The sequence below is a fragment of the Erpetoichthys calabaricus genome, chromosome 9 (assembly GCF_900747795.2).
Source record: "Erpetoichthys calabaricus chromosome 9, fErpCal1.3, whole genome shotgun sequence".
NCBI lineage: Eukaryota > Metazoa > Chordata > Cladistia > Polypteriformes > Polypteridae > Erpetoichthys > Erpetoichthys calabaricus.
In genome coordinates this window covers 112,643,829-112,657,330 of record NC_041402.2, presented here as the reverse complement: position 1 = coordinate 112,657,330, position 13,502 = coordinate 112,643,829, and the positions used below count along the sequence as shown (strand labels likewise).

The following is a 13,502-nucleotide window of genomic DNA, read 5'->3' as shown; positions in this document are numbered from 1 at the left end:
TATAGCACATTTTCATACAAAAAAGTAGCTCAAAGTGCTTTACATAATGAAGAAAAGAAAAATAAAAGACAGAGTAAGAAATTAAAATAAGACAACATTAGTTAACATAGACTAAGAGTAAGGTCCGATGGCCAGGGAGGACAGAAAAAACAAAAAAAAACTCCAGACGGCTGGAGAAAAAATCAAAATCTGCAGGGGTTCCAGGCCACGAAACTGCCCAGTCCCCTCTGGGCATTCTACCTAACAAAAATGAAATAGTCCTCTTTGTATTTAAGGTTCTCACGGAAGGACTTGATGATGATGGTCATGCAGATTTCTGGCTTTTAATCCATCAATGTTGGAACATCATGGTGCTTTGAGTAGATGGTGGTGGTGCAAGCCACCACCACAAAGAAACCAGAAAAAGAAACAGAAGAGAGAGTAGGGGTTAGTACGGATTTTAGAGCCACCATGAATAGTTATTATAATGAATTGGATATACAGAGTATCAGGATTAAATTAAAGTGAAGTTATGAGAAAGCCATGTTAAAGTAATGTGTTTTTAGCAGTTTTTTAAAATGCTCCACTGTATTAGCCTGGCAAATTCCTATTGGCAGGCTATTCCAGATCTTAGGTGCATAACAGCAGAAGGCCGCCTCACCATTTCTTTTAAGTTTTGCTCTTGCAATTCTAAGGAGACACTCATTTGAGGATCTAAGGTTACGATTTGGAATACAAGATGTCAGATATTCCGATATATAAGATGGGGCAAGATTATTTAAGGCTTTATAAACCATGAGCAGAATTCAAGTCAAGTCAATCCTGAATGACACAGGTAACCAGTTTAGTGACATCAAAACTGGAGAAATGTGCTCAGATTTTCTTTTCCTAGTTAGGATTCTAGCAGCTGCATTCTGCACTAGTTGCAAACGATTTATATCTTTTTTGGGTAGTCCTGAGAGGAGTGCGTTACAGTAATTTAGTCGACTGAAAACAAATGCGTGAACTAATTTCTCAGCATCTTTCAATGATATAAGAGGTCTAACTTTTGCTATGTTTCTTAAGTGAAAAAGTGCTGTCCTAGTGGTCTGATGAATATGCGATTTAAAATTCAGATTACAGTCAACAGTTACCCCTAAGTTTTTTACCTCCGTCTTGACTTTTAATCCTAATGCATCCAGTTTGTTTCTAATAGCCTCATTGTATCCATTATTGCCAATCACTAAAATTTCAGTTTTCTCTTTATTTAGCTTTAGAAAATTACTATTCATCCATTCAGAAATACAAGTAAGACATTGTGTTACTGAATCAAGAGAATCGGGGTCATCAGGTGCTATTGATAAATACAGCTGTGTGTCATCAGCATAGCTGTGGTAGCTCATGTTGTACCCTGAGATAATCTGACCTAACGGAAGCATGTAGATTGAGAAGAGCAGCGGACCCAGGATAGAACCTTGTGGAACACCATATAGGATATTATGTGTCTTTGAGTTGTAATTACCACAACTAACAAAGAATTTTCTCCCTATCAGGTAGGATTTAAACCAATTTCAGACACTGCCAGAGAGGCCCAACCTTTGACTAAGGCGATTTCTAAGAATATTATGATCAATGGTGTCAAATGATCTAGGAGGATGAGGCTGATATAAGATCTCAGCATCACAGTACAAACCACATACTAGCTTAGCAGACCCTGTCTCACATTGCATTCAACAAGTTAGTAATTTTAATCCTGTAACTGAGCAGGAAGTCTTAACTTTAATTTCTAAAATGAAACCCACTACTTGTTCCATAGATCCAGTGCCAACAAAACTAGTAAAAAATGCAATGGATGTTCTTGCAGCACCTATTCTTAACATTATCAATAGTTCATTATTACATGGCACAGTACCTGATGCACTAAAAGTGTCAGTCATTAAACCATTACTTAAAAAGTCAGACCTAGATCCACACATACTTAATAATTATAGACCTATTTCAAATTTACCCTTTCTCTCTAAAATACTAGAAAAATTAGTTGCCAATTAGCTTTAGTCACACCTTACACATTACAATTTATTTGAGAAATTCCAGTCTGGTTTCCGCACTGGTCATAGTACAGAAACGGCACTAACACGGGTTGTAAACGACATTCTGATATCCTCTGATGAAGAAAACTCCACTGTAATTATGTTGTTAGACTTAAGTGCAGCATTTGACACCATTGACCATTCTATTTTACTGCACAGGCTAGAAAATGACGTTTGGCTCACAGGCACTATGCTCGCTTGGTTTAGTTCTTATTTATTAAATATATTCCAATATGTGTAGAAATGTGCTGACAGTATTCCATCATTATACACATAAGTGAGATATGGTGTCCTGCAGGGCTCAGTACTGGGATCTTTACTGTTTTCACTTTACATGCTTCCACTGGGATCTATCATTAGGAAACATAATGTTCATTTTCACTCGTATGCAGATGACACCCAGTTATACCTTTCATTTAGATCAAATGAAGTTTCTCCAATGTTGTCTTTAATTAGTTGTATTAGTGAATTAAAAGAGTGGATGAATGAGAATTACCTATCTTTAAACACCAATAAAACAGAGATATTAATTATTAGAGGGAATGACACTGATCACAATATTTAACTCAGTTGGAATCACAATTAATTTTACTGAATCAGCCCGCAATCTAGGAGTTATCTTTTACTCTAGCATGTCATTTAAAGCGCACATTACAATGCTGTCCAAATCATGTTTCTTCCATCTTAAAAATGTTGGCAAATTAAGGCGCTTTCTAAATAAACAGGATTCTGAGAAATTAATTCATGCATTTATTTCTAGTAGGATAGACTACTGCAATGCGGTGTTCACTGGATGTTCAAATTGTTCTTTATACAGCCTTCAGTTAATCCAAAATGCTGCAGCAAGAATTATTTCAAGAACAAGAAAATACGAACACATAACTCCAGTTCTTAAATCCTTACACTGGCTCCCGGTTACCTTTAGGGTAGATTTAAAAATCCTCCTTTTAACATATAAAGCCTTAAATGGGCAGGGTCCGGCTTACTTGTCTGAACTTATCATGACTTACAAACCGGATTGCACATTAAGAACTCAAGATCTCAAGATGCCAGTCTGCCTGTGATTCCAAGAATTAATAAAATAACAGTGAGAGTCGAGCTTTTAGTTACAGGGCCCCTAACCTGTGGCATGTTCTGCCTGTTACTATAAGAGATGCCCCTTCTGTCTCAGCTTTTAAATCCCGGCTGAAGACTCACTACTTCAGTTTAGCATATCCTGACTAGGGCTGCTGATTAACTGCACAGACTGCATCTCTGTTGTTAGTCATTAGCACTAAAACATAAGTAATATTATAGTTATAATTTGTTACTAACCCTCACCTATTCTGTTTCTCTTCTCTGTACTCAGATGTGGCAATTGAATTGTATTGTATTGTATTGTGTACAGGAATACTCTGGTAAACTCTGAAGGCATTTTTAAGAAGATAGATTATCTTATATCTCTCCCACAAAAATAAACCGGAAACAAAGGAAATACTAGTTATTATTGTATGTAAAAATTGTAATGGGTACTTCACAACCAGTTGGGTGTGGACTAATTTGCCTTTCAATGTTTCTTTCACCCATGACTATGTGCATGTGCAATCTGAACTTCCCAGTTTAGTGATGGGACCCAAAGAGCACTGTGCATGTTCACATGAGTCTGCCAGTTGTTGTTGTGTTTTTTTTTTAACAATTATGTATCTGCAGTTCTGGTTTGAGCTTTTTCCTTGCACCACACACCAACTAAGAGGTATGAAAAAAACAATTCCATTTGCTACTTTAAAGGTAGCCACAGTAATTCGAAAGGTAGATTAATATTAGGAATATTTTTTTTTAGACATTGTGCTATATCTTAACTTTTACCCATCACTGAGGAGGACCATGCTAAATTTGAAAAACCCACCAAGAAATTGTACCTGTGCTTCTATCACTTCATTGAGAAGCCAGCAGTATAATGCTTGTCTTTGAAAATTCCAGTGCGCAAAGAACAAATATATATGTAGAAAATAGTTTTTTCAATTGTTTGCTGGCCTTGTACTAATCAGCAAATATCCAGCCACAACACAGTTACAGTTGCTACCGGATGTGCAGTGTACAATTCAAGTCATGCAGTGTGCAGTCTTGATAAAGATAGATAAATACTTTATTCATCATGTCAGGGAAATTCAGGTGTCCAGTAGCTCAAGCACATCAGTAAAGATTGTTGCAAATTATTAAAACATGGCAAGGAGAACAAAACATAAATAAATAGTAAAAAGTACAAATGGTCAACTGTTTCAGTGTTGAAAGGTAGAGTTGTGACAAGGGGCCTCATGTATAATGCCATGCATAGAATTCACACTTAAACATGGTATAAGGACAAAAGTGGAAATATGTGTATGCACAAAAAAATTCAGATGCACAAAACCATGCATAAGCCAACTTCAACGCACTTCCGCTCTATAAATCTTATTCAGCATGAAATGTAATGCACATGCATGTGACTCCTCCCAGAATTTTGCATATTTTAATATACAAATCAATATAAATATCACTATAACTAGTGTTTGGTTAAAAGACAACAGCAAAAGCATGTGAATAAGAAGAATTTCAGTGTTGGCAAGGAAAACATACTATTTGTTGGCTTAAGCAGTGGTATGAGCAACAAAAGCATGGTGGAGACACTCAGAAGTTCAAGTTCAGAAAGTTGCACAATGCTCAAAATGAAAAAATAAGTGGTGAGATATCACGATCGAAAATATGAGTTGCAGCCCACCATCTGTTTATTCTCTTTCAGACAGTATTACAAAAGCAGCCTCCTGTGCGATGGTCAGGCGGTGATTGTGTTGCTGTGCTGAGGCCGTCTTCGGAAGTTGGCTGCACATACAGTACACCTCTACCTCGGAAACCGCTGGGCAACCATCTGGCTGTGTGTAGACGGACGCCGTTGTGAGTCACAAAATACAATAATGGATGCTGTAAGAGATGTTGCCAATGAACTAAGGATATAAGGGCTGTACTATGTGATATTGACCACAAATTAAATGAATTGGTTACAAAATTAACTACTGCTAATTACATTCAAACGAAGTTGTAATGCTATCTGATTTGACTGATCATTTGTTGGGTCAGGGTCAGGTTCATTGTACAGCATCCTATCAGGTACACAATGCGATACATGTTCTGTGCACTACAGAGCAGCACATTAATAGAGTGGAAATACCCAATCATTCAGCAAGTTCACGTTGAATAGACCCAGTGGCTAAAAACCTGAGAGTGCACAGAACTTACAAAGGAGCTGGTAGAGTACAATTCCTTAAAGTATACCTTTGTAAAGCCGGCACCAGTTCAGCACACAGCACCAAGAGGATATCTCTTGGAAATCAAAATTAACTTAGAAGCCAGTGGCAATCATCTATAAATACACACTCTCTTCTAATCCTTCCATTTGCAATGTCTTCTAACACTAAAGCAGCCATAGTAGTTGGAATAGTTCGGCCATTCCAAGAACCATTATATTGTTATAGGATGATTACAATCAAGTGAATTAAATTTGTAAATGATATGTAATTAATTTTGGTGTATTTTTTCATTTGTTCATTTGCATCATAGATGTGAATTTAAAAAAAGAAAAGCAGACCACAGAAACAGTAACACTGCTTTAAGCTGGTTTGCAGTTTGCAAAACCAAGCAGAAACTTACGTAAGCAAGAGTAGGGGGCTGCTGTGAAAATATGTGCAGCTTTATGGCAAGTTTAGTTTCTATACATCTCGAAGTGAGAGTGAAAACGGGTGTACGCAACATTTTTGTGCATATGTACCATTTATACACAAGACCCCAGATCCTGAATCACTTGTGTTGAGAACAGAGTTATAAAATTTCACAGCAGTATGAGCAACTGATCTTCTAAAGCATTCAGTTCTACAGCGCAGTGAGAGAAGACGACTGCTATGTTTACTTCTCTGACCTGCCAAAATGTTGTAGAGAGTGTGACTGCTATTGTCAAGGATAGCCTGTACCTTCTTCCCCATACACCTTTTCACTACAATTCCCTCTGCGTCCACAGCTCTAAATAGCACTGAGCCATCCTTCTTCACCAGCTTGTCCAACCCCTCATGTTCTTATCTGACATGCTGCCACCCAACACATGTCAGCGAAGAAGAGGACACTTGCAACAACTGTCTGATAGAACAAAGACAACATTTCACTACGTACACTAAATGATCTGAGTCTTCTGAGGAAAAACCTTCTGCTCTGCACCTTCCTGTAGAGGACATCTGTGTTCACAGACCAGTCCAGTCTGTCATCAAGGTGGACACCTAGATATTTATTATAAACATGCAGTGTGCAGTTCAAATTATACAGTGTATTCTTTCTGCATTATTGTGGCTTGTCCTTTTTCATCTTAAAGCCATTTGATTCTAAACATGAGATTTCACCATTTCAAATTAGGTAGTTCATAGCCAATATATTTTCCTGAGCAGTGGGTGATTATGAAGCTATCACCTATTTTTACTACATTTAAATCTACAGTATAAAGCTGTATTTTCTCAGATGATGCTGCTGTCAGAGGGTATCTCAATACTCTGATGCCAACTGAGACAGACCAAGCACCATTTTTTCATTGTTTGATTGTTTTGTGATGTGAAGGATGCATGATTTGCTAGTCATTAGCAAAAGAGGTCCAGATATTATTAATTAGGAAGTTAATGTCTACACTGGAGAAATCTGTACAAAAACACAGCTGAATTTGAGGTTCATTGTTCCTTAGATATCAAGGGCAACTTTAACAAGATCACAATTGTCATTCCATTGAACAACAGATTTTTTGGTTTAATTGGCCAAGAAGTCTGTTTTCACTTAGTAATTCAATGGGGCCAATTATGAAATTTACTGATCTTTTGCATTTTTGATACTTATTTTAATAATTTTTAGACATTTGTATTTCTGAAAAGGATTTTAAACATACACTGTTGGGAATAAACTTCAATGCATTGCAAAAGAAGGCAATGAATCTTTTTTTAATTGGAAGACAGTAAAGACACAAGTCACAGTTTAATTTACTGGTACATATATTGTTATGGCAAGCAAAAGCAGAGAATGATACAAACTGTGTTAAATAAATTGTGATCCAATGTTTTTCATGTCTTATTTTTTATCTCAGCATAATCTCAGCATTATTTGGGTCCTGAACTGAGCATCAGTATCAGTTTACATTAATTTGTCACTGTAGAGCACCTTGATGATAGCAGCAACTAGAAAATAGAGTAAAGTGTTTGTTTTAATCCTACCTGTCTCTCGTCTAATCCTCACATATTTACCTTGCTATTCTTGTCATATTTTTCTTTTAGAATTCTTCTCCTCTCAGACCCCTTCTGCTCCATACCCAAACATATTTGCCGTTCTCCACTAGAAAATGGTTCCCCTATACTTACTTATATTTTGCTACATCTACCTGTATAAATAAAAAATGCTTTATAAATGTTATTAAAACATGCAAATTTAGTAAAGCAGAGAATGTCAAAATGAAAAGAATTATAATGAAGGAGTTAAGAATCTTGTGCATGTGCAATTTTAATTTTACACCTTGTTTCCAAAAAAGTTGGAATGCTGTGTAAAATGTACATAAAAACAGAATGTGATGATTTGCTAATCATTTAAACCCATATTTAATTAGGAATAGAACAAAGTTTTCATATAAAATGTTGAAACTAAGAAATTTTATTGTTTTAAGAAAATGTTCTTTTCGAATTTGATGCCAGCAAAACATTTCAAAAAAGTTGAAACGGCGTGTGTTTACCACTGTATTGCATTACCTCTTCTTTTAACAACACTATGCAAATGTTTGGGATCTGAGGAGACCGATTTCTGTAGTTCAGAGAGTAAAATGTTGTCCCATTCTTGCCTAAGATAGTATAGCTGCTCAAAAGTTCAGGGTCTCTTTTGTCATATTTTTTATTTCATAAAATGCCAAATGTTTACAATGGGTGGCTGGTTTTATATATTTTAATTAATTTATTTTTATTTATCAATGGGTCTGTTTTTATTTACATTTCACGTAGGGTTCCAAATTTTTTTTTTTTTTTGTAATTTATTCATTAATGTCATGTCTCAAGTGAATTGCCATTTTTAAATAGTAAATGTAATGAAAGTATGTTTATGTGCATTTATTCTATAATTAGGCTCTGTGGTTTACTGCTCTGGATTTATTATGGGTAAATAATAACTGAATGCATATTCATTTTTATGCTTTCATTATTAATATTACATTTTTGATCTTTACATACTGTATATCTCATCTATACATAATACCCTTGCTATATGAAGGCACTATCATGAAACTGACAAGTAAATATGTTTTAATGGTACCATATATAAGGGCAATTTCATGTTCAGTATTTTAAGTTTTGTGTTTACTGTTAAAACAGTCAAAATTAAATGTGCGGAAAAGCTGGGGTCTGTGTCTTTAAGCCGGGAATTGTGGGATTCAGGAGGGCTTTGTAAGTTTTTGTAGTTTATTTGTTATTTGTTTTGCTATATAAATCTATGGGAAAGACTGCTGGAGTTATTTTTTTCTGATTCACAACTTGATCAACTAATAGTAAAAGGAATGCTTACAAATGAGAAAACAGTTATTTGTTACCACGGATCTGACAAACAGGTCTGCCACAAAAGGGAACAGTGGAATGCATTTCTTGTTGTTTTACCTGTTCACTGTTGCTCTTCTGCTGGAAGTGCTGCACCTTTAAGTTATAACTAAACTGCGGGAAGGACAGACTGGTCTTTCTTTTTTGGGAAAGTTGTTTTGTCAGGGGAAACCAGCCCAGCATCCTCAGCATATTATTAATTCACGTCTGGGGCCTCATGCATAACACTGTGTGTAGAATTCACACTAAAACATGGCTTACAGACAAAAGCGGAAATATGCGTACACACAAAAAAATTCAAATGCATAAATCTGTGCATACGCCAACTTCCATGTTCTTCCGCTCCATAAATCCCGGTCAACATGAAAAGTAACACTCGTACACACGCCTGTCGCTCCACCCCGACTCCTCCCAGAATTACGCCTCTTTGAATATGAAAATCAATATAAATAGCCCCTTATGTTTTGCGTTCTGTAAAAAGACAATGGCAAAAACACAGGGAAAAAGAAGAATTTCAGTGAATACCAAGTAGAGGCAAGGGAAAACTTACTATTTGTTGGTATAAGCAGTGATATAAACAACAAAAGGAAGTTGATCGAGTGACAGAGTGGCAGAGAAACTCAAAAGTTCAAGTTCAGAAAGTCACACAGTGCCGGAAATAAATAAGAAGTGGTCATATCAAAGTCACCGTGAAAAGGCAAGTCGTAGCCCACCGTCTGAGTGTCATATGGAAGAGTATTAGATAGATAGATAGATAGATAGATAGATAGATAGATAGATAGATAGATAGATAGATAGATAGATAGATAGATAGATAGATAGATAGATAGATACTTTATTAGGGTACAGAGAAAAGAAAAAAAACTGGGACGCTGTGAAAAAATGGTCGATATTGCTACTTTAATCATGTAGTTTGCCATTAAAGTAGAATGTCATAAACTTTATCTTAAAATCGTTTAATTTAATAGTTTCTTAAATCCCATCGTAACTAAAGTAGCACGTTAAATGCTTTGTATGTCCTCTTACGTGTGTGAATCAGTATGTGCTTCTTAAACAGGCTTTCTCTTATGCCGACAGGATACAAAATACACTACATTCATGATGTTACAGCTCTCTGAACAATTTAAATACTAAGATGTATACTTGATACCATTTTCATGATGATAGAAATTAAAGCATGTATAAAACATTGAGGCACGTTGGCGCACTGGTAGCGAAGAGCTGGTGCCCCTTCCAGAGAATGTTCCTGCCTCCCACAAGATGCTTGCTGCCCTATGCACGATCCTCAATAAAATAATTTATTGAGGCAGTACTGTCTTTTTCAAACGTACTAACCCCCGATTCCTGTCCTTCCTTTTCTTTCTCTAAATAACCAATCGCCACACAAGTCAGCTCTTTAATGAATGTTAAGCCATCTGTAAGCTTAGAATACCGATTCTTCAAAACTTTTAAGGGACATTGAAATATCTTCATAGTACACGTTTAATTATTCCATCCATCTATCCATCCAGGGTCACACCAGCCCCACAAGCATACAGCGCAAGGCAGGAACAATCCCTGAACATTGTAAGAGCTGACACTGCGCCACCAAGTCCTCGCATATTTAATCATTAACAATATACATTATTTAAATAAAGTTTTAAAATGTATCTGTATAATGTAATATATATACTTTAATGCATTTCATCTTTAAAATGATATCAAGGGCTCTATGAAATAGCGCCTGGAAATCTAAATCGATTTAGAAGCCAGTCATCATCATCTGTAAATACGTGCTCTCTTCTTTTGAATTGAATTCAATTCCTTTATTGTCATTGTATGGTACAATGAGATTCAATATGCAAATCCTCCATAAACTTATTTTCCTATAAAATAGTAAAATAACAAAAACATGAACATTAATAATAATAATAATAACAGGATTAAAATCAGTGAAAAATATACAATATGAAAGCATAAGTGGCTCAGGTTGTGCAATATTACAACTGTAATGCAAGTTTAAAGTGAAGTAATTGTACTTATAAGTGCAAACAGTTCTGCCGGGAGCACTTCATGGACTGATTGAGTGCGTTTATAGCTCTTGGGATGAAACTGTTTCTGAACCACGAGGTCCATACAGCAAAGGCTTTGAAGCGTTTGCCGAATGGGTGAAATTCAAATAGACTGTGCGCATGGCTGAGGCAGCATGTGCTAGATGCTGTACCCCGATATTTCTCCCTGCTCTTGACATAATCTGCCATAGAGCTTTCCAATCAGCTGCTGTATAGCTGTGATTCCACACTCAGATACACTGGGTTAAAATACTCTAAGTGGAGCTCTGATAGTAGCAACACTAAAGCAGCTATAGTATTTGGAATAGTTTGGCCATTTGGTGCACCATTATATGGTTACGGGTTGATTACAATCAGATACCTTGAACTAAAAAATGATATGCCGTTAATTTCAGGGTATTTGATAAAGCAGCGTCAGGGATGTGAAGAGTGGAACTGAGATTAGGAACTTTGAATGTTGGCAGTATGACTGGTAAGGGGAGAGTTAGCCAATATGATGGAGAGAAGGAAGGTTGATATATTGTGCGTGCAAGAGACTAAATGGAAGGGGAGTAATGCCAAGTGGATTGGAGGTGGATTCAAATTGTTCTATCATGGTGTGGATAGGAGGAGAAATGGGAAAGGGGTTATTCTGAAGGAACAGTATGTCAAGAGCGTTCTGGAGGTGAAAAGAGTGTCAGAGAGAGTGATGATTATGAAGCTGGAAATTGGAGGTATGATGATGAATGTTGTTAGTGCATATGCCCCGCAACTTTGGTTGTGCAATGGATGAAAAAGAAGATTTTTGGAGTGAGTTGGATGAAGTGATGAACAGTGTACCCAAGGGACAGAAAGTGGTGATTGGACTGGATTTCAATGGACATGTTGGTGAAGGGAACAGAGGAGATGAGGAGGTGATGGGTAGGTATGGTGTAAAGGAGAGGAATGAAGAAGGTCAGAGGATAGTGGATTTTGCCAAAAGGATGGACATGGTTGTGGTGAATACGTATTTTAAGAAGAAAGAGGAACATAGGGTTACGTACAAGAGTGGAGGAAGATGCACACAGGTAGATTACATCCTATGCAGAAGAGTCAATCTGAAGGAGATTGAAGACTGCAAATTAGTGGCAGGTGAAAGTGTAGTTAAGCAGCATAGGGTGGTGGTCTGTTGGATGACGTTGCAGATCAAGGAGAGGAAGAGAGTGAGGGCAGAGCCAGTGATCAAATGGTGAAAGTTAAAAAAGGAAGACTGCAAGATTGAGTTTAGGGAGAAGGTGAGACAGGCACTGGGTGGCAGTGAGGAATTACCAGACAGTTGGGAAACTACAGCAGATGTAGTAAGGGTGACAGCAAGAAGGGTGCTTGGCGTGACATTTGGGCAGAGGAAGGAGGAAAAGGAAACCTGGTGGTGGAATGGGGAAGTACAGCAGCGTATACAGAAGAAGATGATGGCAAAGAAGAAGTGGGATAGTCAGAGAGATGCAGAAAGCAGGTAAGAGTACAAAGAGATAAGGCTCAAGGTGAAGAGAGAGGTGGCGAAGGCTAAAGAAAAAGCGTATGATGAGTTGTATGAGAGGTTGGACACTAAAGAGAGAGAAAAGGACCTGTACCGATTGGCTTGACAGAGGGACCGAGCTGGGATGGGGAAGTACAGGAGAGTATACAGAGGAAGAGGATGGCAAAGAAGAAGTGGGATAGTCAGAGATGCTGAAAGTAGACAAGAGTACAAGGAGATAAGGCGCAAGGTGAAGAGAGAGGTGGCAAAGGCTAAAGAAAAGCCATATGATGAGTTATATGAGAGGTTGGACACTAAGGAGGGAGAAAAGGACCTGTACCGATTGGCTAGACAGAGGGACCGAGCTGGGAAAGATGTGCAGCAGGTTAGGGTGATAAAGGATAAAGATGGAAACGTACTCACGAGCGAGGAGAGTGTGTTGAGCAGATGGAAAGAGTACTTTGAGAGGCTGATGAATGAAGAGAACGAGAGAGAGAAGAGGTTGGATGATATGGGGATAGTGAATCAGGAAGTGCAATGGATTAGCAAGGAGAAAGTAAGGACAGCTATGAAGTGGATGAAAAATGTAAAGGCCGTTGTTCCAGATGACATACCTGTGGAAGCATGGAGGTGTTTAGGAGAGATGGCAATGGAGTTTTTAACCAGATTGTTTAATGGAATCTTGGAAAGTGAGAGGATGGCTGAGGAGTGGAGAAGAAGTGTACTGGTGCCAATATTTAAGAATAAGGGGGATGTGCAAGACTGTAGTTACTACAGGGGGATACAATTGATGAGCCACAGCATGAAGTTATGGGAAAGAGTAGTGGAAGCTAGGTTAAGAAGTGAGGTGATGATTAGTGAGCAGCAGCATGGTTTCATGCCAAGAAAGGGCACCACAGATGCGATGTTTGCTCTTAGGGTGTTGATGGAGAAGTATAGAGAAAGTCAGAAGGAGCTGCGTTGCGCCTTTGTGGACCTGGAGAAAGCATATGACAGGGTGCCTCGAGAGGAGCTATGGTATTGTATGAGGAAGTCGGGAGTGGCAGAGAAGTATGTAAAAGTTGTACAGGATATGTATGAGGGAAGTGTGACAGTGGTGAAGTCTGCGGTAGGAGTGACGGATGCATTCAAGGTGGAGGTGGGATTACTTCAAGGATCGTCTCTGAGCCCTTTCTTATTTGCAATGGTGATGGACAGGTTGACAGACGAGATTAGACAGGAGTTCCCGTGGACTATGATGTTTGCTGATGACATTGTGATCTGTAGCGATAGTAGGGAGCTAGTTGAGGAGACCCTGGAGATGTGGAGATATGCTCTGGAG

At 37.8% G+C, this 13,502-nt stretch overlaps 1 protein-coding gene across 1 annotated transcript in view; it reads right to left on the bottom strand.

Annotated features, from left to right (window-relative positions):
* Window positions 1-868: 868 nt before the first annotated feature.
* Window positions 869-13,502, bottom strand: part of LOC127529081 (uncharacterized) — a 432,146-nt gene continuing 419,512 nt past the window's right edge. Inside the window, exon 2 of the mRNA XM_051931549.1 lies at window positions 869-1,384. The gene's annotated coding sequence lies outside the window, so the exon portion shown is untranslated. The remainder of the gene's footprint in view (window positions 1,385-13,502) is intronic.